The sequence below is a fragment of the Meles meles genome, unplaced genomic scaffold (genome assembly GCF_922984935.1).
Source record: "Meles meles unplaced genomic scaffold, mMelMel3.1 paternal haplotype, whole genome shotgun sequence".
Classification (NCBI taxonomy): Eukaryota; Metazoa; Chordata; class Mammalia; order Carnivora; family Mustelidae; genus Meles; species Meles meles.
The window spans coordinates 260448-282843 of NW_025721207.1; the positions used below are offsets into that span (position 1 = coordinate 260448).

Sequence of the window (22396 nt, forward strand, 5' to 3'; positions counted from 1 at the left end):
GTAACTCATTGAGAATGTTGTGAATATCATCCCTGGTGGCCTTCACATCTACCGTACTCAATTCCATTTTGTCATCAAAGATTTTCTCCAACCTAGCTATTGCCTGGATAATTGTTAGCCTGAATTTCCTTTCCAACATACTGTGTAAGTCCATATCCAACAGCTGTGATGGAGAGGTCCACTCTCAGAATTTTTCTTCTGTTGGGCATTCCTCCTCCTAATCATTTTGGTGAGAGTTGGCTGAACAGATGTATAACTGAATGTGTCAATTGTGGTGTAGGCACAGTGCACCCTGGACTGCTTCTGAGCAATGAGGAGGCCCCACCAAAAAAAAAAAAAAAAAAAAAAAAAAAAAAAAAAAAAAAAAAGAAGGAAAGAAAAAAAGAGAGAGAGATTGGAAAAAAACACGAAAGATAAAACAAAAGAGAAGGCCAGCCCAAATGGGCCCCAAAGATAAGTTTTATGAAGTATACAAACAAAAACATAATTAAAAGACTTACAAAAGTAGTTGAGAAGAGAGAAAATAAAAATAAACAAATAAATAAAAGAAACCCATCAAAATGAACCCCAAGAATAAGCTTTATATACTACCAGAATAAGAACATATACACAGAAACACTGACAGAAGAAAATGATGGGAGGGTGGTTATAAGTTCTCAGTGTGTGCGAGCAAGGTTATTTTGATTCTTCCTGGATGTATCTTTATATCGTTGTTAATGGACTCAACTTTCCTGAGATCAAGGCGCATTAAGACTGGTTTACCTATAGGGGTAGCATTCATTGGGAAAAGGGTATCACCTAGAAGCTTATCTCTATATGAATATTAAAAAAAATAATTAAATTTAATTTAAAAATTAAAAAATAGAAAAGCAAAAGGAAAGCACAGATATATGTATCAAGAAAGTTCAGGTTAAGAGGTTATTATGGAATTTCATGTACTGAGCATCTAATTGTGATGGTAAATAGGTTAAAAATTATATTTAAAAAAGGTCAAGATGGTGGGGAAGTAGGAGGAGGCGCTGTTTCAAACTGTACCCTAAAGTGAGCTGATTACCTACCAAAGAACTCCAATCACCCATGAAATAAGCCTGAAATCAGAATTATACACGTCTGGATCTCTACAGGAGCAGAAGACACCAGGGACAGGTAAAGCAGAGTGGGAACATTGGACTGATATGAGAAGATAAACAAAAAGGGGGAGAAGGCCACCAGAGGCGAGAGATTGGAAAGTAATACCCCAATACGAGAGTGTCCTGTGTCTGGGAACCAGCATTAGCTTGGAGTTTGGTTGAAAGCACTGAAAAAAAAAAAAACAAAAAACAAAAAGCAAAAAAAACAAAGGATCGCGAGAGGATACCATGGGAATCAGGGTGTTTAGGGACAGGGGCTTAAGTCCCCGGACCTAGGACAGTCTCCCCTGGTGCTGAGCCAGAGAGAGTGCGGTGGAAAAGGCAGGTCTTGGTCCCTGAGCTGCCAGCATGCCTGAGCCACCAGCGTGCCTGAGAACGCATGGGGTCCGGCTCCCAAGAGGAGCTGGAAGCCTGGCAAGACGGCATTTCAGAAACGCGCTCATCCCACACCCTCCCCTGGGAGAGGTGCACACAGGTACTAGCCTGGAGCTCTGGCATCCTGAAAAACCAGGCATTCCCAGCCTGGGCCAGCGGGAAAATCTCAGTGTGTGATTGCTACTTGGAACCTCTCTGGCAGTCTGGAGCTGCCCAAACAGCCACTGCTGCCATGGTATTGGGTACAACGAAGAGCTCCTGCATCCCCAGGGACTGTCACTCAGAACTTACTCTGCCAGCAGCTCTGCAGAGCATTCTGAGGCTTCTCTCTGAGAGGGAGGTCTGAGTGCAGTTTGCTCTCATCTAAATCTCCAAAAACCAACAAAAGCTGTCGAGACAAGAGAAAACAGATGAAAGAACATAAAAACCTCCAGAGAACAAAAGCCTGAAAAAAACGGTTTCCTCAGAGCCCACCCCCTTGAGGGCAGCAGGAGGACCTAACTCAGGGAACATCATTGTCTGAAAACCCACGTGGCAGGCCCCTCCGCCAGAAAACTAACCAGGAAGGAAGAAAAAAAAAAAAAAAAAAAGAAGACAAGAGAAGAACCACCACTACTTCATAAATACAACTTTTATTTTTAACTCTTTACCACTATTCTGGTTCCCTTATTTTTATATATACATATAGATATTTTTTTCACCAATTTACCATCACAGTGAGATGTCCAGTACATCAAATTCCTTAATAACCTTCTAACCTGAACTTTTTGTTACATACACCTGTGTTTTTCTTTTGCTTTTCTATTTTTTAATTTTTTAAATTTTAATTTAGTTTAGTCTAGTTTATTCTTTTTTTAATTTTTATTATCTAATATACATATAGAGTTAAACATCAAGTTAATCGCCTTTCTCCAATCAATGCTACCCCTAGAGGTAAACCAACATTTAATTACCCATTATCTTAGGAAAGTTGAGTCCCTTAACAAAAACATCAAGATACATCCAGGAAGAATCAAAATAACCTTCCTCGCCCACACTGAGAATTTATAACCACTCACCCATCCTTTCCTTCTGCCAGTGTTTCTGTGTATTTGTGTTTGTCATGATAGTATATAAATATTATACTTGGGGTTCTTTCAGATGAGGTTCTTCCTTTTTTTGTTGTTTTATATATATATATTTTTTTTCTCTTGTCATATACTATGATCACTCCTTTTGTTTGTCTGTTTTTGTTTGTATACTTCATAAATCTTACCTTGCGGCCCATTTGGGATGAGCCTTCTCTTTTATCTTCTTTTTTTCCTGTCTCTCTTTCTCTCTCTCTCTTTTTCTTTTTAATTTTTTCTTTTCTTTTCTTTTCTTTTGTGTCTTTCTTCTCTATTTATTTTTCTTTTCTTTTTTCTCTCATTTGGGTGGGGAATCCTGATTGCACAGAAGCGTTCCAGGGTGCACCTTGACTGCAACACAATTGATAGATCCAGCTGCATCTGTTCAGTCATCTCTTACCAAAATGACTAGGAGGAGGAATACCCAACAGAAGAAAAATACAGAGGATTGACCTTCGGCAACAGAGCTAATGGCTATCGACATAGACAATATGTTGGAAAAGGAATTCAGACTAACAATTCTCCAGGCAATAGCTAGGTTGGAGAAAGCCATGGATGACCAAATGGAATTGATTAGGGCAGAACTGAAAGCCAAAAGGGATGATGTTCAAAATGCTCTCAATGAGTTCCAATCTAATCTAAATTCTCTAAAAGCTAGGGTAACTGAGACAGAAGATAGAATTAGTGATCTGGAGGACAAACAGATAGAGAGAAAGGATCAGGAGGAAGATAGGAACAAACAGCTCAGAAGCCAAGAAACCGGAATCAGGGAAATAAATGATGCCATGAAATGTTCCAAGGTCAGAATTATTGGAATCCCTGAAGGGGAGGAAAAAGAAAGAAGTCTAGAAGATATAGTGGAAGAAGTTGTCTATGAAAATTTTCCCAATCTCATGAATGGAAACAACGTTCATGTACTAGAGGCAGAGCGGTTTCCCCCCAAGATTTTAGATTCTCGAAAGTCCTCACGACTCCTAATAGTTATAATGAAGAATTATGCTTCTAGACAGACCCTCTTAAAAGCAGCTAGGACAAAGAGGCTCCTTACATACAGAGGAAAGCCCATTAGAATAACATCAGACCTGTCCACAGAGACCTGGAAAACCAGGAAGGGCTGGCAAAATATATTCATAGCACTAAATGAGAAGAACATGCAGCCAAGATTACTTTATCCAGCAAGACTGACATTCAAAATGGATGGAGAGATAAAACATTTCCAAGACAGGCAATGATTAAAAGACTATGCAACCAAGCCGACACTGCAGGAGATATTAAGGGGGTACTATAAAAGAGAAAAAAATCCTAAGAATATCATTGAACAGAAATACAGAAACAATCTACAGACAGAAAGACTTCAAAGGTAACACGATGTTAATCAAAACGTATCTATCAATAATCACACTCAATGTGAATGACCTAAATGCACCCATAAAATGACAGAGGGTTGCAGATTGGATAAAACGACAGGACCCATCCATATGTTGTCTACAAGAGACCCATTTTGAACCTAAGGATACACCAGACTGAAACTCAAACTTAACACACACAAAACAGATAATCCTATCAAGAAATGGGCAGAAGATATGAACAGACACTTCTCCAATGAAGACATTCAAATGGCTATCAGACACATGAAAAAATGTTCATCATCACTATCCATCAGGGAGATTCAAATTAAAACAACATTGAAATATCACCTTACACCAGTTAGAACGGCCAAAATTAGCAAGACAGGAAACAACGTGTGTTGAAGAGGTTGTGGAGAAAGGGGAACCCTCTTCCACTTTTGGTGGGAATGCATGTTGGTGCAGCCACTCTGGAGAACAGTGTGGAGATTCCTGAAGAAATTAAGAATAGAGCTTCCCTATGACCCTGCAATTGCACTGCTGGGTATTTACCCCAAAGATACGGATGTAGTGAAAAGAAGGGTCATCTGTAGCCCAATATTTATAGCAGCAATGGCCACGGTCGCCAAACTGTGCAAAGAACCAAGATGCCCTTCAACGGATGAATGGATAAGGAAGATGTGGTCCATATACTGGATGGAGTATTATGCCTCCATCAGAAAGGATGAATACCCAACTTTTGTAGCAACATGGACGGGACTGGAAGAGATTATGCTGAGTGAAATAAGTCAAGCAGAGAGAGTCAAGTATCATATGGTTTCAGTTATTTTTGGAGTATAACAAAGAACATGGAGGACATGGGGAGATGGAGAGGAGAATGGAGTTGTGGGAAATTGGAAGGGAGATGAACCATGAGAGACTATGGACTCTGAAAAACAACCTGAGTGTTTTGAAGGGGCGGGGGTTGGGAGGTTGGGAAACCAGGTGGAGGGTAATACAGAGGGCACATATTGCATGGAGCACTGGGTGTTTTGCAAAAACAATGAGTACTGTTACGCTGAAACAAAATAAATAAATTTTTAAAAAAGGAAAAAAAATATTTTAAAAATGATAAAAACCAGAATAGTGGGAATGGATTAAAAACAAAAATTGTATCTAATAAGTAATGGTGGTTTTCCTCTTGTCTTTTTTTTTTTTTTTTTGGCTGGCTTTCTGCAGCAGGGGCCTGCCATGTGGTTTTTCAGGGATTCTTGCTAGAATTGAGTCCTGGCCTCGGAGGAAACTGGTTTTTAAGGCTTTTGGTCTCTGGAGGGTTTTTTATTTTTTTATTTTTTTTTTTTTCTCCCGGTGGTGGCTTTTGGCGGTTCTTAGGAGGTTTATAAGAAAGCAAACTGCATCAGACTTCTATCTCAGAGAGAAGCCTCTGTCTGTTCCCCTCTGGGTGCTCCAGAGCACATAAATTCCCCCTCTGCTGCTGGCAGAGCATGTCCCCAGTCAAGTTCTCTGGGGTCACAGGTACTCGTGTTTGTACCCAAAACCAGCTATCTGGGCAGCTCCAGTACACCAGAGAGGTACCAAGCAGAGATAGCACACTGAGATTTTCACAATGGTCAGGGCTGAGAGTGCTCAGACTCTCCGGGTCTTAGAGAGTGCCAGCTGGCTGGCACCTGCATGGACCTCTCTCAGGGGAGGCTGTGGGGCATGACTCAGACCCTGCTCGCACAGCACACAGGCAGAGTGCAAAAAGCTGTCATTCTGCCAGCTGGCGTCCACCCCAGACTTCCTCACTCTCAAGGGCACTGCCACCCAGAGGCTCTCAGGCAAGCTGGAAGCTCAGGAACCAAGACCTGGCTTCTCACTGTGCTCTCTGGCTCCTTGTCAGAGAGCAGTCCTAGGTACATGGGCTTATGTCCCTGTCCCTTACCACCCAATTTCACCAATTTCCCCTTAAGATCTTTTGCTCATTTTGAGTCCTTTCAATCAGACTCCAAGTTAATGCTGTTCCCCAATCACAGGGCACTCTCGTGTTGGGGTATTAATTTCCAATGTGTCACTTCTGGTGGCTCCCTCCCCCTTTTATTTTATATTCTGATATCACTCCGATGTTCCCACTCTGCTTTACCTGTCCACTGGCATCTTCTGCTCTGGTAGAGATCCAGAAGTGTATAATTCTAATCTCAAGCTGATTTCATGGGTGATCAGAGTTCTCTGGTAGGTAATCAGCTCACTTTAGGGTACAGGTTGTAACAGGGCCTCCTCCTACTTCTCTGCCATCTTGTCTCCTAAGTAGAGGTTTTTTTAAATTAATATATAATGTATTATTAGCCCCAGGGGTACAGGTCTGTGAATCGCCAGATTTACACACTTCATAGCACTCACCATAGCACATACCCTCCCCAATGTCTATAATCAAACCACCCTCTCCCTACACTCTTCCCCCTGGCAACCCTCAGTTTGTTTTGTGAGAGTAAGAATCTTTTATGGTATGTCTCTCTCCTGATCCCATCTTGTTTCTTTTTTTCTTTTCTTACCCCCTAAACCACCCACGTTGCATCTCTACTTCCTCATATCAGGGAGATCATATGATAGGTGTCTTTCTCTGATTGACTTATTTTGCTAAGCATAATACCCTCTAGTTCCATCCATGTCATCGCAAATGGCAAGATTTCATTTATTTTAATGGTTACATAGTATTCCATTGAATATGAATATATATATATATATATATATATACCACATCTTCTTTATCCATTCTTCTGTTGATGGACATCTAGGTTCTTTCCATAGTTTGGCTATTGTGGACATTGCTGCTATAAACATTTGGGTGCGTGTGCCCCTTCGGATCACTACATTTGTGTCTTTAGGGTAAATACCCAGTAGTGCAATTGTTGGGTCATAGGGTAGGTCTATTTTCAACTTTTTGAGGAACCACCATGCTATTTTCCAGAGTGGTTGCACCAGCTTGCATTCCCACCAATTTTGACGTGTGGGTTGTTTTTTATTGCCATGCTTTTCTGGATATAAAGAAGTAATGCCTCTATAAGCAAGAAGTTATTTATACAACTTCTTCTCATCTTGAGTATTATAAATGAAAGCTTGTGTCCCTTAACATGTCCCACTCTGTTTCCACTAGGTTACTCCCATTAGTGAGTGTGTTACTCATATTTGAAAATTCTAGAAGGCAAATTCAACTAGTCTTTTATGCTTTTTCTTTCTAGTAATTTTAGTATTCATTATTTCAGTTGCTATCAAGGTGTTTAAAGGTTATAAATTCACAAGGTATCTTTATAGAGGTCTTAACTAATTTATTCAGAAAGTTTTTCTGATTTTTTTTTCTTATGTGTGCAGAGTTTTTGTCTTTAAACTTGTCTTTGGATGTAGAGACAGGTCTAAATTTTCTCTTCAGCTCTTGTAGACTGACAATGTCACTTTGATACAAAGAAGAATTTTAAATTATCCTATTTTCTTTTTTGTCATTGTAAGTTTAAATCACATGAAAGCCCACACAGAGTCTGTATGAATTATGCTTTTTATTTTCATTGATATTTTCATGCTTCTTTTTGCCTTGCTGTGTCATAATAAAAAAAGAAAGTAAAAGATTGTAGATTAAATCAATTTTCCTATAGCTGCATAATTCTGTTAAAGTACTTGATTTGGCAAGTTAACAAATTTCGCTCTCTTTGGACAGAAAGACAGAAAGAATGACACACTTTTCTTTCACTTTCACTCAATTTCTAAATCCCTTAAGAGAAGGGAAATAAATAATATGTGAACTGATAAACTTAATAAAAGCTTACTCATTTCACTATTTTAATAATAAAGTCATAATTTACATTACAAATGTAATCAATGTATTACAATTCTGAATTAGGTTTATGTTTTTCATAATACAAATAAGCCAACATAGTGAAATCTGTCCATTGTCTAGTTTAAACTCATGGGGAAACAGTTACATATTATATATTATTTCCAAGTTTATTATATATATGTATATATAAATATTATATATATGCACACATATACATAATATGTATGGTATAGATCATGTCATATATATGCATATAATATGTTATGAACTTGGAAGTATACATATATACACATGATCTATAACATATATATTATGTGTGTATGCATGTACACAGTGTTTGAAAATATAGAAATAAAGTATATTTCATGTTTCATGGGAACATATATTATGACAATTTTTTTAAAGGTGAGGTGAATGGTAATTCAAGAAAGCTAGGGAGTGTTGGTAACATTTCAGTTGAGCTTTTGGGAATATGCAGAGGTTTACAAGATACACATGGACTCCAGAATGAAACAATTTGTGCATGAAAATTGATTTGATAACATGGTTGAAGAAGAGCAAAGTAGATAGAACATAAGATCTTGGATTCATTCAAAGGATGTTTGGAGAGAATGAAAAACCACGGTGACTTGAGTATGTTAGCTTCTTACAGAATTCTGTTTCTGTTACTATTCCTTATGGCATTGTTTAAAAACAACCCAGTACTTAGAACAAATAATATGTGAGCTAAGAATAGCCCACTAATGTTATACCTACAGTCATATATTTTCTGAAAAAAGAACATTTCTCATTACCAGTGTTCTCAAGGCCCCTTTCACATCTTTGTTTCTCAAGGTATAGATAATGGGGTTTAAGAGTGGGGTGACTATGGTGTAGAAAAGAGACACAAATTTTCCCTGGTTTTTTGAGCTACTTTTGGCTGGTTGAAGGTACATAAAGATGATGGTTCCATAGAACATAATTACCACAATCAGGCAGGAAGAACAAGTCCCAAAGGCCTTCCAGAGCCCTTTTGCTGATTTTTATCCTCAGCACAGCTTTTGTTATAAAGCCATAGGAGACTAAGATGAGTGACACAGGTACAATTAGAAAAATTACACTAGCCACAAAGAGTTCTATTTCATTGAAAGTTGTGTCCACACAGGCCAGCTTAATGAGCACAGGAACCTCACAGAAAATGTGGTCCAGTTTATGATGACCACAAAGTGGCAGTTGCACAGTAAGGGAGCATTGAATTAAGGAGGTGATGAGTCCACTGAGCCAAGCTACACTTGCCAGGGATGCACAGAGCTGAGGATGCATTATAGTTGTGTATTGCAGAGGCTGGCAGACAGCAGCATATTGGTCATAAGCCATGACTGCCAGGAGAATACACTCAGAGGAGCCCAACCCCATGGCCACATAGAGCTGGGCCACACATCCACCATAGCTCATGTTTTTTTCTTTTTTATTCATGGTAACCAGCAACTGTGGGGCAACACTTGTAAAGCAAAAGTCCACACAAGAGAGATTGTTGAGGAAAAAGTACATTGGGGTGTGGAGTTTGGGGGCTAAACAGGATACCAAAATGATGGCAGTGTTCCCCAGAATGTTCAAGATGTAGAAAAGCAAAATTATGACAAAAAGGATCCTTTCTAGTTGGGGCTCATCTGAAAATCCCAGAAGAAGAAATCCCTTTTCAGAACTGTTGTTGCTTTCCTCCATTGTCCTGTAGACTTCAATTTATAAAAGGATTAATATTCTAGGGAAAGATGATGATAAAATGAACAACGGTAAACTGTGGTGTTTTCTAATATGATTATCTTCCTTTTATAACATTCATATTGTAAAGACTGATAGTACTTTTCTCAATGTGTGTTATTTGATGGAAAATGCCTCCTTCTTCTGTTTCCTTGAGCATATATCCCTCTTTCAAATGGGAACAGCACTAATAAAAACACCATCACAATATTTCTCTTGGAAACAGGCTTCAGGCAATGAACAGCAAACTGGAGAAAGCAGATGAATGAATTAATGATACAGAAGACAAAATGGAAAATAATGAAGCTGAAAAAAAGAGTGACAGAGGAATTCTGCAACATGAGAATAGATTTAAGGAACTCAGTGACTCCATAAAACAGTAATACTCATATTATAGGAGTCCCAGAAGAAGAAAAAGAGAGAAAAGGAGAAGAAAATTTAAGTAAAGAAATGAGATGAAAACTTCCTTAATCTGGAGAAGGAAACTGATATCCAGATCCAAGAGGCATAGAGAATTCCCATCAAAATAAAAAAAAAAAAAAAAAAAAAAAACAGGCCAACACCAAGACATATTGCAATTAAATTTGAAAAATATTGTGCTAAAGAAAAAAATCTTAAAAGCAACAGGAAAAAAGAAGTCCTAACTTACAAGGGAAGCTGGAGATTTATCAACAGAAGTTTAGCAAACCAAAAGAGAGTGGCATCATATATTCAAAGTGCAGAATGGGAAAAATCTACATCCAAGAGTATTCTATCCAGCAAGGATATCATTCAGATAGAAGGAGAGATAGAGTTCCCCAAAAAATTGAGCCCTACATCAGGCTTGCTGCTTAGTGAATAGTCTGCTTCTTCTCCCCCTACTTGTGTTCTCTCTCATTCTCACTCACTCACTCACTCTCTCTGTCAAATAAAAATTAAAATAAACAAATAAATAATTAATAAATTAGTGAGTTACCCAGACAAACAAAAACAAATGTTGAGTGTTAATTTTTGAAATATTTCAATGCTGTTTATAGTCACCTAGTATTTATTATTTTTGTTTATAATTTATTCTGAACACTTTATGTTTTAGTACATAATATTTGAAAAATAAGATATATAAATTTTAAAAATAACATTGATTTATACTATCTTTATCCAAATATCATTGTTAACTGCTGAGTACACTAGAAGAAACAACTTGTTTTAGCAATTGTTTTGTTAAATGTAATTGAAGTTGGTTAGTATTTATTACCATAAATGATAACATTATAAAAAATATATAATTACTTATACTTTGATTTATTTACTTTAAAGATTTATTTATTTACTTTAAAGTTTTCCCCAATAGAAATAGTTGACAAAATGTAGGACATTAAGCTTGCCAATCTTATGTATGTAGTATAATAAATGTTTCTTCCTGACATGATTGAAAGCTATTCATGTCAACTTACCATGAACAAAGTATATTTTATTATTTTTAGCATCTAATGTAATTTGTGAAAATAATTACTTTAATATTTATTTTTAAGTGGAAGTTGTTTGTTATTTGCATTTATTGTTTTTTTCTATGTATTTGTATATTTTGTTAATTTTTAAGTGATATGTTTGAATATTAAAATTATTTATCCAGGGGGGCGCCTGGGTGACTCAGTGGGTTAAGCCGCTGCCTTCTGCTCAGGTCATGATCTCAGGGTCCCGGGATAGAGCCCCCATCGGGCTCTCTGCTCAGCAGGGGGCCTTCTTCCCTCTCTCTCTCTGCCTGCCTCTCTTCCTACTTGCGATCTCTTTCTGTCAAGTAAATAAATAAAATCTTAAAAAAATTATTTATGCAGGAAAACAATTCACCTCCTGTTTTCTTTTTATGCAAATATTTTATTTTAAGATGTAATCCAATATCTTGATCAATATTAAGACTACTATCAGGGGCGCCTCTGTGGCTCCATAGGTTAAAGCCTCTGCCTTCGGCTCAGGTCATGATCTCAGGGTCCTGGGATCAAGCCCCGCATTGGGCTCTCTGCTCAGCAGGGAGCCTGCTTCTTCCTCTCTCTCTCTGCCTGCCTCTCTGCCTACTTGTGATATCTCTCTCTATCAAATAAATAACATATTTAAAAAAGACTACTATCAAAGTTAAATTGCCAAATATTATTATTCCATATCTATAATTGTGTGCATGCATAAAATTACATCATAATCCAAGTGAAAATCAATGAGAAAATTTAGTTAAAATGAAGACTTAACACATATTTAACCAAAGCTGGTCAATGGACATTAGGGCTTAACATTTGATGCATGGCATCATTAAGAGCAAAGCTATATTCCAATGTTGACCAAATCACTTTTGAATGCTCATTTAAAATTATAAAAAGGAAATATAAACAAAATAAATACAGTCAAAACTTTTAAAAGACAAATATTTTGAAAAAGCATATCTTCAGATTGATAGATGATGCCACTTTTTTAAACCAAATTATTTCCTGAAGCATGAATATGGTACTACTGGCTGTTACATCAGATGGCTATTAGCATTTGGTCACTTGACCCACTATATATTACGTAAAGACGCTCATCTCCATGTTATTTTCTTCTTTTTTTTATTTTTTTATTTTCATTTTATTTATTTTTTTCAGTGTAACAGTATTCATTCTTTTTGCACAACACCCAGTGCTCCATGCAAAACGTGCCCTCCCCATTACCCACCACCTGTTCCCCCAACCTCCCACCCCTGACCCTTCAAAACCCATTGGAATACTTAGTACTTCTTTTCCTGTAAAGTAGTTTATACATCACTTAGGTTTGAGTAACTCTTTATCAGAAGGTAACCCTTGGTCTTGAACAAACATATGTCTCTCTAATATTGACTACCTAACATAAGTCATTTTTCTTAGCACTGAGGATACTTGAATGTCTATAACAGACCTAACCCCTGTTCTTACACAGTGTGCATTTTATAGGGGAGCGGCCAATAAACAATGCTGATAAATGAAAAAAAAAAAAAAAAAAAGAGCAAAGCTATAGACTTTCATGCAAAAGAGGAGAAAATGGAACTCAAAATGAAACCTACTCTAGATCTGGCACTCTCAACAAAAAAGAAGAAATGTTTATTTGTGTATAACTTTGTTAATCAACATGAAATGATAAAATGTTAAACCTATATAGGTCCTCTTATTGAAATTATGCTTGATTCCTTGTGATTTGTAATACTACTGAAATTATATATATGTTCTATTTGTTCTAATTATATATATGTTCTATTTATGTATTCATAAATATATAACATGTATAAAGTATGTGTTATATACTTATTATATATTATATAATATATATAATGTAAATTTTATATATTATATATACTTCACACATAAAGTATATATATACTTTACATAATAAGTATATATACTTATAAGTATATATAAGTATAAAATATGTATACTTTATGAATATATGTACAATATATGTCATACTTACATATAAATTATATTTTATATATTTATGAATATATAAATATAACACATGTAATTTAACATTATATATGTATATATGTTATATATATTGAATAAAAATATAATATAATATATAAACATAATAAAGAGACATTTCTATATTACGTATAAAGTTCATAAGATACTGTCTTATTACAGCAATATAGAAATTTATCTGAGTTCAGGACTGTGTAACATAATTTTCCTTCTTAAGGTAAGGCACAAATAGTAAAAAATCTTCCTGTGTTTGAGTAGCCATCAAAAAAAAAAAAAACAATTTTTATTTGAGATAGAATAATTTAGAGGAAAAAGGGAAAAAAATCTTTGATCTTACAGGCATTTTGTTCATGGCTTATCATATTAGTTATTAGTTTTGCTAATAAAATGAGGGATATACATACTAACTAATCATATACTCAAAAATTTTTTCTTTTAATTATATATATATAATTATATAATTATATATTTATATATATAATATATATATATTATATATATATAAATATATATAAGTATGTATTTTTTCAGTGTTTCATTGTCATAGGCACCACTTCTCTCTCCCAGTCACCATCATCTTCTACTATTTGGAACTCTGCAGAAGTACCCTAATGAATATATTTTGTGCCCTTTTAAAAAAAGTATTACTAGGGGCGCCTGGGTGGCTCAGTGGTTTAAGCTGCTGCCTTCGGCTCAGGTCATGATCTCGGGGTCCTGGGATCGAGTCCCGCGTCGGGCTCTCTGCTTGTCGGGGAGCCTGCTTCCTCCTCTCTCTCTCTCTCTCTGCCTGCCTCTCTCCCTACTTGTGATCTCTATCTGTCAAATAAATAAATAAAATCTTTAAAAAAAAAAGTATTACTATATGCTGACTGACTGAACATAATAAAAAAATATTTTTTTTAAATTCTTATTTTATTTATTTTATTTATTGATTTGCAGAAAGAGCACACAAGCAGTGGGAACATCAGGCAAAGGGAGAGGGAGAAGCAGGTTTCCTGCTGAAAAGAGAATGTGATACAGGGCTCAATCCTAGGACCCTGAGATCATGACCTGAGTTGAAGGCGGACTCCTAACTTATTGAGACACCAAGGTGCCCCCTAATCTCAATCAGCTCCTTCTTCACAGAGGCAAACAGTAAAACTTTTCTAATATAAGTAAGGAAGTTATGGCTGTTAGTACACAACTTTAATTAATTTTATAATCTTACTATTTCTATTTTAATTTTTTTTTAATTTGACAGAGAGAGATCGTAAGGAGGCAGAGAGGCAGGCAGAGAGAGCGAGAGGGAAGCAAGCTCCCTGCTGAGCCGAGAGCCCGATGCGGGACTCGATCCCAGGACCCCGAGATCACGACCTGAGCTGAAGGCAGCGGCCTAAACCACTGAGCCACCCAGGCGCCCCACTATTTCTATTTTAATTTTTAAATATATACCAAACATTCAGGACAAGGAGTAACAAAAGTACAAATGACATCTTCATTATAATCAGGAGACAAAGAAAACCAACCAAATGCAAATGACATGTAATAGAGAAAAAAAAGGTACTGTGATTCATAAAAATTTGTGCTGAAAACCAAAAATGGGAACAGAAGGTCCTGAAAAGAAGAAGAGCAACATTCAAGGTCACTGATAGAGGCAGCAATCCAAAAATATCAGAAAATAATTTTCCTTATAAGGGTTTTTTTTCCATTAATGTGAATACCTGTGCAGAAGTCTGATAGACAAAATGCAAAGATCAATCAGAAGATACATCAAAAGAAAGGCTTGGAGAGAGCCTGGGAAGGAGATGGTGGAGCTAAGAGGCAGGATTGTCAAGACTGAGATCACCCTACCAGTCATGCCCAGGGATAATAAAGTAATAAGAAGTGAGACATGACTTTTATTCAACATAATACTGAAAGTCTTAGGCACAGCAATCAAACAAGGAAAAAATTAAAGGCATCCACATTAGTAAGGAAAAAGTTAAACTGTCACTATTTGCAGATGATATGATATTATATACTGAAAAAAAAAAATCCCAACTACTGGAAATGACAAATGAATTCAGTGAATTTGCAGGAAACAAAATTAATACCCAGAAAGTGATAGTGGTTCTATACACTAATATCAAAGTAGTAGAAAGAGAAATTAAGAAAAGAACTCAATTTATAACTGCACCAAAAATAATAGAATACCTAAAACAAATAACCAAGAGAGAGAAAGACCTGTATTCTGAAAACTATAAAGAAATATAGTAAAAGAAATCAAATATAAAAGAAATCAAATATGACACAAAAAAATGGAAAGAAATTCCATGCTCATAGACTGGAAGAATTAATATTTTTAAAATGTCCATATTGCCTAAAGCACAGTATAAATTCAAAGCAATCCCTATTAAAGTACCAACATTTTTCAGAAACTAGAACAAAGAAATCTAAACTTTGTTTGGAAAAAAAAAGACCACAAATAATCAAAAAAAAATCTTGAAGAAGAAAAACAAAGCTGGAGATATTATAAGTTCACAGTTCTGGATATACTACAAAGGTATAGTAATTAATACAGTGTGGTGCTGCATAAAGAATGGACACATACATCAATGGCACAGAATAAAGAGCCAGAAGTAAACCTGCAATTATGTAGTTAGTTATTCTATGACCAAAGGAGACAAGAATATACAATCAGAAAAAGACTCTGCAATAAATGGTCTGGGAAAACTGGAAAGCTATATGCAAAATAATGAAACTGGACCACTTTCTAATACCATACACAGAAAATAACCCCAAAATGGATTAAATATGTGAGATCTGAATAGATTAAATGTGAGACATAAAATCATAAAAATCCTAGAAGAAGCAATAGGCAGTAATTGCCTTGAAATTGGTCATAACATTTTTCTAGATAAGTCTCCTGAGGCAAGGTAAGCAAAAGCAAAAATGAACTAGTGAAACTACATCAAAATGAAAAGCTTTTTTTAAATTTAATTTTATTTTTGTCAGTGTTCCAGGATTCATTGTTCATGCACCACACCCAGTACTCCATGGAATATGTGCCCTCCATAATACCCACTACCAGGTTCACCCAACTCCCATAATGAAAAGCTTTTGCACAGCAAAGGAAACCAACAAAACAAAACAAAAAAGCAACCTATTGAATAGAAGATATTTGCAAATGGTATATATCAGAGGGAACTAATATCCAAAATATGTAAAGAACTTTTACAACTCAACACCACAAAACAAACTGATTAAAAAATGGGCAGAGAACCTGAATAGATATTTTTCTGAAGAAGACATATAGATATGTGTTCATATAAGATGCTCCACATTATTAATCATCCCGAAATGAAAATCAAAACCAGTTAGCTATCACCTCAAACCAGTCAAAATGGCTAGTGTTAAACAGAGAACAAACAAGTGTGGGTAAAAATGTGGAGTAAAAGGGATTCCTGTACACCACTGATGGTAATGCAAATGGGTATAGCCAGTATGGAAAACAGTGTGCTTAATGCAACATTATTTCAAATAGCCAAGATACAGAAGCAAACTAAGTGTCCATCAATAGAGACATGGATACAGATGATATGGCACGCGTGCGCACACACACACACACACACACACACACACACACACACGAGAATACTATGCAGCCATAAAAAGAAGAATGAATCATGTCATTTGCATCAGCGTGAATAAACCTGGATGGCATTACGGTAAGTGAAATAACTCAAACTGAGAAAGACTAATACCATACAATTTCACTCTTATGTGGGTGTACTCTAAAATAAATTAATAAACAATAAATAATAAACAAACAAAACCCCCAGAATCAAACCTTAATACAGAGAAGAAAAAAACGTAGTTACCAGAAGGCAAGGACATAAGGAGTTGGCAAAGTGAGTGAAGAAGAATGGGAGATAAACAGTCTTCCAGTTGTGATATGAGTAAGTCATGAGAATAAAGGGGACAGCATAAGGAATACAGTCAATGATATTGTAATAACATTGTAAAATGACAGATAGTAGTTATATTTGTGGTCTGCATAGCATAATGTATAAATCTGTGGAATCACTATATTGTACAAATGAAGCCAATGTAATTTTGTGTGTAAACAACACTTAAATTTAAGAACAAGAAAATAGAAAGACATAAGACATGGAGAAAATTGTGGGAGTGAATATGACAAAGCAGTAGAACTTGAGAAATGTGGAAGGGATTCCCCCATGACAGCAACTTTATGGAATCTAACTGGTAATAATGGTAAAAACAAATTAAATCTTTAAATAATAACATATGAAAATGCATTTTCTTACCAAAAATACTATAGAAAAAAAGGAAACAACCGCAAAAAAATAATTAGCAAACTTTTTAGGAGAGCAAATAGATTGATCTGAAATTTGTTGTCACAAGCCAGGTTTAAATCCTAATACAATACTGAAACTGTGTTTACAACCAGAAAAAAAAAATCTTAATAAAGTAGTTTTTACAGTGAGAAAACATCATGAGGCTGAAATACAAGAGTCAGAGATTTGATGACTTGTCAAGAAGAGTTGATCATCAGAAAACAGAGATATGTAAAATGGGAATTAGCTTGAGTCAAGAAAGATTTTGAAAAAAAAAAATAATGAAGATTAAACTGAATGGTTTCTTCATGGTTAATATTTGGCAGTAAAAAAATTTAGGGTTAATAAATCAAGTAGTGAAAGATGAAGCATATTTAAAGATAGAGAGTAGCAAACACTAGGAAATATTAGCTAGGATTGGATGACAAAAAAGAGAAAAGATATTTGAAAGGTATTTTATCTTGTTTATATTAGGGAACCAGTACACATTGTATAAAGAGAAATAAAACAAAGGGCATGTTACTCCTTATGAACTATAATTTATAACTTTGAATGTGTTGTTAAAAAAAACTGAACAAATATATAAAACTGGTTATATGGACATAGACCACATAGTAAAAAAAGTCTTTAAAATAAAGCAATAAAAATGATATAGATTAGTATAAAATGCAAGAGAATACAATATAAATTTATTAGATATATCAATAAGTATCACTGGGTTTAACATACTTAGTAAAGGGAAAATATTACTATTCTCTCTCTCTGGCAGTCTCTTTCACCAGATAAATTGTGGCCTATTTTTTTTTTCAATTCATTTAGGTCTCTTCTCCATTATTTGATTATTAGAGAAGTCTTATTTCATAAGTTAATGTTAAATTGTCATATATTCTTTACCCTGTTTTATTTTTATTCACATTAACCATTCTAATATTTTTATCATGACTTTATTATTTCTTCTCCATAATAGGATGTAAATATAAGAATTGTGACATTTTACCTATTTTTAATCACTGATATTTCCCCAATTTTTGACACAATGCCCACACCAATGTAGAAGTTCAAAAATAATTTTAAAGGGGATATACAAAATCATTTAGAAGTGACATCAGCAAGATGATGGAATAGTTGACATCAGAGTTTAGTCTCCCTTACAGAAATATGAATTAGCAACTATCCACAGACAACAACACATCTATAAAAAACTGAAAACCGAGGAGTGAGACTGAAACAGCCCTCTAAAGCACACAAACCAAAACCATCTATATTAGCTAGAAGAGTAGAAGCTGTTTAACTTTGTGCCATCCCTCCCCAGTTAACACTAATGTTGGCCTATGATTTCTATAGTCAAGAAAAGAGATTTCAAGGCAGACATTAAGCTTCCTTGGAATTCTGGAGCATTTGTCAGCAGCCTCATTTCTTTCTCATGTCATGGAGAATGCTGAGGAAACTGGAAGAGTTAGATCACCTAGAATCTCCCTTGCACCAAAAAAATAAATAAATAAAGGTGTAAAACTCACCAACTGGTACATATGCATTTGTGATAAAACCATCTCCTTGCTGGCAAACTTACCTGACCAAAAGACCCAGCCAGCAGCTTCAACCATCTATGAAGCTGAACTACAATCCCATAAATGGCCAATGAGCACAATCAACAGTTCTGTCTAAGGTCCTTAATCAGTTGTCCTGTCCATTTGTGGCTCCAAGCCTTGTGACCCTCTTTGACTACAGAGGAGAGAGGGCAACACTATGTATTCCAGTCTGTAGTCCCACCCAAATGTGGGACATAGCCTGAAACCTCATTTTATCTGGGACCACCAATCACAGCCAGTGGACCTACCTGATCATTTAGTCCATCGGTAGCTATGTTCAAATGTAGCCTTTCTGAAAATATAGCGCAGCCAGTGACATCACCTATTAAAGGAGTAAAACCTGGGATATTGCCTGACCAAGGATGATTACAGAATCCAGGCTGTGGCTCAGCATGATCATGGAATTTAGCCAGTCACACTGCTTCTTCACAGAGCTCAGCCTGAGATCCCAAGAACTTGCAGAATGTAGCAGTGGCATTGCCTGGGCAAGAATCACAGCATACATCCCTTCCTATCCAGGGATCTAGGTCAGTGGTCCCGCCTGAGTGCAAAGCCCAGCCAACTGCTATGCTGTACTATAGAGTCTAACTAGAAAGCCCACCTGACTAGTCAGTGATCTCACCCATCCAGAGGGCCTAGCCGTAAACCCTGGTAATGGAAGTGCCAGATCACAGAGCCCAGCCTGCTGATCTGCTGAACCATAATTTAGATAGAGATCTTAGCTAATCAAAAGGTTCACTGTCTTCACCAAACCAGAGACTTTAGTAGAATGCCCCACTTCCCCATATATAGTATAAGCTAGCCTGACTGGAACACCAGTTTGAGATGACTGGTAAAGATCTTTTTCTGTCAAAATGAACATGTTAATCATGCGATAAATGTCCACTTTCTCAAATATGCAGACATCGACGTAAAGATGCAAGGATCATGAAGACGATGGGGAACATGACACTACTAATGGAAACTAACACAGCTTCAATAACCCATCCTAAAGAAAGATCTATGAACAGATTGACAAAGAATTCAGAATAATTCTTTTAAATAAGTTCAGTACACTAAAAGAAAACCCAGACAGATGACTAAATGAAATTAGGAAAATAGTAGTAAATGAACAAAATGAGATGTTTAACAAAGAAAAAGAGACCATAAACAAAAACAAAAAGAAATCTATAACTAAAGAGTACAATGATTGACTGGAAAATTGAATAGCAAGCTTTAAAAAGAGATTTGATCAAGAAGGATAAATTATTAACTTGAAAACAAGTCATTTGAAATTAACCAGAGGAGTAAAAATTAAAAAAAAAAAGGAAAAGTGCAAAGTTTCTACATTAAAGTACACAATATGAATATAATAATAGGACTCTCAGAGGGAAAAGGAAAACATTCTTTTTAGAAAAAAATGACTGAAAACCTCCCAAATTTGAGTAAGGATATGGACATCCAGGTGTAAGAAGTCCAAAGATTCCCAAGGAGATTTAAGTCAGGTTGAATGTTCAGTGAGACACAATATAATAAAAATAAATGTGACAACACAAAAATAAAATTTTGAAATAAGATAAAAGAGACTCATCACATACAAAGGAACCCCTATAAAACTATCAGCAGATTTTTCAACAGAGGCCTGGTAGGCCAAGGTATAATGGGATGATATATTTAAAAAGTAGTCTATCTGGAAAACTGCCCTTCAGAAATGAAAGAGAGTTCAAAAGTTCCACCCTTAACAAAAAGAAAGTGAAGAGAATTGATTGTCACTAGAATTTCACTATAAGAAATGCTGAAGACTATGGACTCTGAAAAACAACCTGAGGGTTTTGAAGGGTCAGGGGTGGGAGGTTGGGGAAACAGGTGGTGGGTAATAGGGAGGGCACGTTTTGCATGGAGCACTGGGTGTTGTGCAAAAACAATGAATACTGTTATGCTGAAAAAATAAATAAAGAAAGAATATAGTTGTTGAAAAAAAATGCTGAAGAGAGTTCTTCAAGACAATATCAAATATGCTAATTAACAGCATAAAGTATATGAACATATAAAACTCACTGGTAAAAGTAAATATGCAGTAAAATTCTGAATTTTCTAATATTGTAATAAACTATAATCTTTAGTACAACATTAAAAGACAAACATTAAGGGGCTCCTGGGTTGCTCAGTGAGTTGGGGCCTCTGCCTTCGGCTCGGGTCATGGTCCCGGGGTGCTGGGGTCGAGCCCCGTGTCAGGCTCTCTGCTCAATGGGGAGCCTGTTTCCTCCTCTCTCTGCCTGCTTCTTTGCCTGCTTGTGATCTCTGTCAGATAAATAAATAAATATTTTTTAAAAATACAAACATTAAAATAACTACATATATGATAACCTACATACATGATACACAGTATTAAAAAAAAGTATAAATTTCAACAATAATATCAAATGTAAGGAAGAAAAGTAAAATTATAGACTTTTGTATTTGATCAAATTTAAATTGTAATCAGTTTAAAATAGGGTGTTAAACTATATGATGTTTTATGACGTCTCATTATAATCATAAAGGGTAAATCTGCAGAATATAAAGTGAAAGGAATCAAAACATACCATCACAAAAAAGTGATCAAATCACAAAGAAAGTAAGAGGGAAGAATGGAAATACAAGGGCCATAACAATTAAAAAGATGGCCATAGAAATTCTTCATCTATAAATAACCACTTAAAACAGAAACTGATTGGATTTTCCTATCAAAGACATACTGTGTCTGAATGGATAAGCAAACAACATCAAAATATATAATTCATATAAGAGACTTATTTTAGCTTTGGGTATAAATATAGGCTGATTGTGAAGGGATGCAAAAAAAAATATTCTATGTAAATAATGACCAAAAACATAGCAGACATGGATATGAATGGCAGATAAAATGTACTTATTTCAATAACTCACCAGAGACAAAGAAGTTCCTTAATGACAAAGGTAATTCATCAAGAGGATGAATTGACCATCATATTGTCAGTATATAGGCCCAACGTCAGAGAAGCTAAATATATGAAGAAAATACTAACAAAATAGAATAATACTAGGGGACTTCAACACCTCACTTTAAAGAATGAATGGATCATCCAGATAGAAAATCAGTATGGAAACATAGGACCTATGTTAGAACTATACTTTAGACAAATTGAACCTAACAACAGACATATACAGACCAGTCCATCAAGAACAGCACTATACATATTCTTCTTAAGTACACACACAGCATTCTCCATTATAGATCCTATGGTAGACCATAAAACAAGTCTTAATTTATAAAAACTGAAATCACAAAGTAACATTTCTGACTATAATAAAATGAAGAAAAAATTAAAATTTATAAATATGGGGAACATTTAAACAACACATTCCTAAAAAACCAGTTGGTCAAAGGAAAAAAATCAAAAAGGGAAAAATTGAGACAAATTAAAATAGAAACACAATATAACAATATTTATGAAAACACATGACAGCAGTTCTAAGAGAAAGTTCCCTTATTGGGATGAGAGAAACAGGTCAAACAAAAATGTTAAG

General features: G+C 35.5%; 1 pseudogene; it reads right to left on the reverse strand.

The window, feature by feature from the left end:
* Positions 1 to 8523: 8523 nt before the first annotated feature.
* LOC123936113 lies at positions 8524 to 9469 on the reverse strand (annotated as a pseudogene).
* Positions 9470 to 22396: the final 12927 nt, after the last annotated feature.